The sequence below is a fragment of the Suncus etruscus genome, chromosome 19 (genome assembly GCF_024139225.1).
Source record: "Suncus etruscus isolate mSunEtr1 chromosome 19, mSunEtr1.pri.cur, whole genome shotgun sequence".
NCBI lineage: Eukaryota > Metazoa > Chordata > Mammalia > Eulipotyphla > Soricidae > Suncus > Suncus etruscus.
The window spans coordinates 40656386-40662317 of record NC_064866.1 but is presented as its reverse complement, the minus strand read 5'-3'; the positions used below and the strand labels follow the sequence as shown (position 1 = coordinate 40662317).

Genomic DNA, 5932 nt, shown 5'->3' with positions numbered 1-5932 from the left:
ACCAATCTTTTTAATGCTCTTTAAGGAAAATAAATAAATCAAAACAATCCCAAATAGATTTTATAAAGCTAACATCGCCATAATACCAAAACCAGACAGAGATGCTGCAAGAAAAAGAAAATATCCCAGATGAGGATGGATTATTATCCGCAAATCAATCAACATAAATACCATACCAAAAAAGGGAAAATAAAAACCATATTCATATCACTAGATGCAAAGAAAGCATTTGATAAGGTTCAACACCCATTCATGTTAAAAACTCTCAACAAGATGAGAATGGAAATAACTTTTCTCAATATAGTCAAGGCCATCTACCACAAGCCATGGCTAATATTATTCTCAATGAGGATAAACTAAAAGCATTTTCTCTATAATCTGGTACAAGACAAGTCTGCCCCCTCTCACCACTCCTATTTAACGTAGTACTGAAAGTACTTGCCATAGCAATTAGGCAAGAAAAAAACATCAAAGGCATCCTAATCAAAATGGAAGAAGTCAAGCTCCCACTGTTTGCAGATGACATGCTTCTATATATCGAAAATTCTACAGACACTACCAAAACCTTCTAGAAATAATAGATTAATATAATGAAGTGGCAAGTTACAAAATGAATGTACAAAAGCATTGGCCTTCCTATGCACCAACAATGATAGAGAAGAAATGGACATTAAAAAATCTCATTCATGTCTATGGCCATACCATCGTGAAAGCACCTGATCTCGTCTGGTCTCAGAAGCTAAGCAGGATCGGGCTGGTTAGTACGTGGATGGGAGACTGCCTGGGAATACCGGGTGCTGTAGGCTTTAAAAAATGGCAATAGTTTCAAACGCATTGTATAGATTTAAGAATACCCATGACATTCTTCAAAGAAGTAGATCAAACAGTCCTGAATTAATTTGGAACATTAAACATCCATGAAGGGCTAAAACAATCCTTATGAAAAAGAATATGGATGGCATCACTTTCCCCAACTTTAAATTGTACTCCAAAGTCAAAGTCATTAAAGCAGAATGGTATTGGAGTAAAGACAAAATCACAGATCAGTGAAATAGACTTGATTAATCAGATATTTCCTGGATCAATCATTCTTTAATAAAGGGGCAAAAAATATGAAACAAGTGGAGCAAAGAAAGCCTCTTTAACAGTGGTGCTAAGACAACTGGTCGGCCATATGCAAAAAGTGAACTCGGACCATGCACCATGCACAAAGGTGAAATCCAAATGAATTAAAGACCTGGAAACCTAATATCATAAGATATATACAACATGTATTTAAAACATTTCATGACATTGAGACTAAAGGCATCTTCAAGGAGGAAACATGACTGTCAAAACAAGTGGAAGCAGAGATTAACAGAAGGGACTGTATTTAGCTGAGATGTTTCTGCACCTCAAAGGAAATAATGATGTGGATACAAAGGCCACCCACAGAATGGGAGAAACTATTCACCCAATACCCAACAGATAAGGGGCTAATCAAAGATATACAAGGTACTGACAAAACTTAACAAGATAAAAAATATCTAAACCCATCAAAATTGGGGAGAAGAAATGAACAGACACTTCACATGAAAAAATGTTCCACATCACTAATCATCAGGAAGATGTAAATCAAAAGAACCATCTAACACCACAGAGATTGGCACACATCACAAAGAACAAAAAAATCAGTGCTGGCTAGAATGTGAGGAGAAAGGAACTTTCATTCACTGCTGGTGAGAATGCTGTCTAGTACAGCCTTTATGGAAAACAATATGGATATTTCTCAAAAAATGGAAATTGAGCTCCTATATGATCCAGATATACAGCTACTAGGGATATACCCTAGGAACACAAAAACGCAATACAAAATATGCACACCTATATTCAATGCAGCACTATTTATAATAGACAGAATCTGGAAGCAATCCAGATGCCTGACAACAGATGAGTGGCTGATGAAACTGTGGTACATATTAAATGAATGGAATACTATGCAGCCAACAGGAAAAATGAAGTCATGACATTTTTCTATACATAAATAAATATGTAAACTATGATGCTGAGTAGAATAAGTCAGTGGGAGAGGGATAGACACAGAATAGTCTCACTCATCTATGGGATTTGAGTAATATAAAAGACAGTATTGTAATAATACCCAGAGACAATATAGATAAGGGCTGGAAGGACTGGCCCATGATATGAAGCTTACCTCAAAGAGTGGTGAGTTCAGTTAGATAAATAGCTACACTGACAACTATCATAACAATGGTAGTGAGTGAGAGAAGTAGAATGCCTGTTTCAAATATAGGCAGGCGTAGGGGAGGAGAGAACTGGTGGGCTTTGGTGGTGCAAAGGTTGCACAGGTAAAGGGGGTTGTTCTGTTTTATAACTGAAACCCAACTGCAAACATATTTGTAATTATGGTGCTTAAATAAAATATTTAAAAATAAAAAACTTAAAAAAAATCAATATGGACATTTCTAGAAAACTAGAAATTGAGCTTCTCTATAACCCAGCAATACCACTGCTAAGGATATATCCCAGAATCACCAAATCACAATACAAAAATGCCTTCTGCATGCCTATGTTCAGTGCAGCATTATTTACGATAACCACAATCTGAAAACAACCCATATTTCTGACAACATATGAGTTAAGAAATGAGTTAAACAAATGAGTTAAAGAAATCATGGTACATCTACACAATAGAATATTATGAGGCTGTCAGAAAAAAATGAATTAATGAAATTTTCCTATCCATGGATGGACATGGACATTATTATGCTGATGAAATGAGCCAGAGGAAAAGGGATGGACAGAGAGTAATTTTATTATTATTATTATTTTTATTTAATTATTATTATTTAATATTATTATTATTATTAAAATTTTATTATTATTGTGAGATATAAGAATAACAAGAGATAATATGGTTATAATACCCAGAAACAACAGAGACAAAGGTCAGGAGGTCTAGTCCAGGGTAGAAAGCTCACCACAAAGTAGTGTCCACTAGTACAATGATAGTTGGAACTGATTTTTCTGGACAAGAACTAGGTGCTGAAAGTGGAGAAACTAACAGGCAAGACCTCCTCCATTAACAATAGTGCACAACACAATGTCAAAAAGAAAAGAGAGAAGCAATTTGGCTGCCTTAGCAAGGTAGAGGTAGGGGGTTGGAGGAAAACAGGAGATAATGGTAATGGAGATGGGGAGGATATATTACTGAAGGATGATGTACCTTTTATGATTGAAACCCAACAACGAACAATTTTGTAACCACAATGCTTAAATAAAGCAATTAAGATACATTGAGATAAGATAAATATATGCAATTTACTTGAGTACAAATATAATGGTTTGTTCAAAAACAGAAAGAAAAATAATCATTTATTATATATTTTCCACATGTCAAGCATTCAAGCAACATTGGTTTCATAGTATAAATATTGTATGTTTCCAACTCATCTAAATCACTATGATAGTGGTGACGAAAATAGTAGTATGCTGGTCCTCATTCATCGTGGGAAGTATGAGGATGCAGAAAGAATTCTCTGTAGAAATAGAGAGAAGTGCTTACTCTTCCAAAAAGAGGTATCAAAGACTTCTTGAAAAAAAAAATAAGGTCTGAAAGAAGTACTTAAGGATGGTTTGGTGAGGCCAAGCACTGAAAATGGGGCCTGTTATAGAAGGGGCATTCAGACCATGAAAATTGAATTAGCAGAGAAATATGCGTTTCAAGTAGGCTTAACTTCTCAGTTCTGTTTAAAGGAAAAATACTTTTGTTTTTACTTTTGTGTTGCTTATATCCATTGACTACAGTAACCAACTTAATGGCACATATATCTCTGGGAAATGAACCATCCCAAGCATTGTTTTACAAAGGAGAAAAATGGCTGGCATGCTTGCAATTTCAGAAGTAGAGAAGAGGTTCAGAATCCAGGCAGATAATACCTGGGGGGGTGCCTTGATTCCCTTAGAAACTTCTCTGCCAAGTCTCATAACTCATTGAGCAATGAGAAAATCTCTTCATGGTTTGAACCTTCTTTCTCCTTTATATGTTTTTGTTTGTTTGGTAACTCCATTGGCAGTGCTCAGGGTCTCCTGATACTGCACTTAGAAACCACATCTAGTGTACTGGAGAGACCATATGGTGAAAGTGGATCGGCCATCTGTAAGACAAGCAGACATTTTAGTCACTGTTCTTTATCCCATTCCCTCTTTTCGGATCTCCCATCCCCACTTCCATTTTCAGAGTACAGCTTGGAATTTCCCTTCAAAGGAACTAATCCCCTTATAGCTAAGAACTGGGAAAAGTCTGTTGGCCACATAGAAGAATCTGTTATATTGGTAATAAATAATCATATAATATTATTTACTAACAAATACCTATACAAAAAGCCTATCTGTCTGTACTTCCCTATCTCTCCTACCCACCATCCTCTCCCTTCCCATGGCTCCATGAGACAAGATAACACTTATCAGCATACGCATCTATATCAGATGCCTCCAAATTAAATTGAACTTTACCTCTCCCTCACTCTGTTCGGCACGAAATTCTGACGATTCTTTCCACAGACAGTACTTTTCTTGCTGCACTTACTTCATTCCAGTTTTCTAACTCATCTAACTCACCATAAGTGGTGACACAAAAGTAAAATTTATAGATAAAAAACCAATAGTTACCTTACTATGTTTATATTTCTATGGTTCTTTATCACTTGCATTTTTTAAAGTTTTTTTTCAGCGGTTGACACTGGAGATGGGATGAATATTTAAAAATTACATGTCAAAAACTCAACTATAAATAACCTTGTAAATCATAGCTATTTAATTAAATAAAAGGTATTGAATAAAAGTTTTCTTTAGCACAATTAGTCCTCAATAAACAATATTTCTCATGCATATCATTGTCTATGCAGTCAGCGTCAACCCTTGCCCCCACTTCATTGACACTACTTCTACCATCTAACATTCTATAGACTTCTACACATAATGAAATATTCTTTTCTCCTGAACATTTAAATGCTGTGTCTTGATCACACAAGGGCAACAATCCAAAACCAAACCCAAACAAAAAATCCCTGTTGACTTACTAAGGTATAGAGACTCATTTGATATGCTATAAACCTTCTCACTCAAGTCAAACCAGGTCCGTGGAAGGTTAGCACATGCAAGGCAAATTCCCTACCGCTTGTGCCACTACTCCAGCCTTCACAAGTCTAGTCTTAAAAGGCTAAAAGCCAGAGAAATCTATATGGAAAGGGATGCTTGACAGAGGCTGTGAACTTGGGCAAAGGTCAAAGTTGCCCTGGGGAATCAGCAAGGATAAAGCTAAAGAAATAAATGTTGAGACATCATATTCTTCCCTTAACTCCCCTGGGAGCTAATTTTTACTGAACTGAAGAAGAAAAACATATTACATGGGGCTGGACTGACCTTTGAAAAACAGAAATGCATACAGGATTTAATTATGGCATGATGAATATATAATCTCTAAAAGGACATCTAGAAAAAAGTCAAAGCTTTCAGAAGCTTGGGAAGATATGGCATAAAGTGTCACATAGAATGGGAAAAATACACAAGAAGAAACCACAGGGAGTGGTTGTCAGGAAAATGATAGAGACCATAGGATCACAGGGAGAAGAACTTTACAATGAGATTATTATGTTGATGATCCAACAGAAGGTTGGATCATGCAGGATGTGAACAGGAAAGAGGCATTTATGTAATATGGGAAAACTGAAAGGGACAGTTTTCTAAGCAAGAAGGCTGATGATGGAGGTAGGAGATGTCAAGATGTTCAAATTACTTTCTCCAATTACCAGTGAACTCAGAGGTGGTAGGAGGTTATATAGGTAGAGTATCCCCTTCATCTATATTTGAAATCCCACATAGACAAAGATGAATACAGGGACAGATAGTATAGCACGTCTACATTTGTTCT

The 5932-nt window shown here is 36.1% G+C and overlaps 1 pseudogene; it reads left to right on the top strand.

Annotated features, from left to right (window-relative positions):
• The first annotated feature begins 688 nt into the window (after positions 1-688).
• LOC125997733 (uncharacterized) lies at positions 689-806 on the top strand (annotated as a pseudogene).
• Positions 807-5932: the final 5126 nt, after the last annotated feature.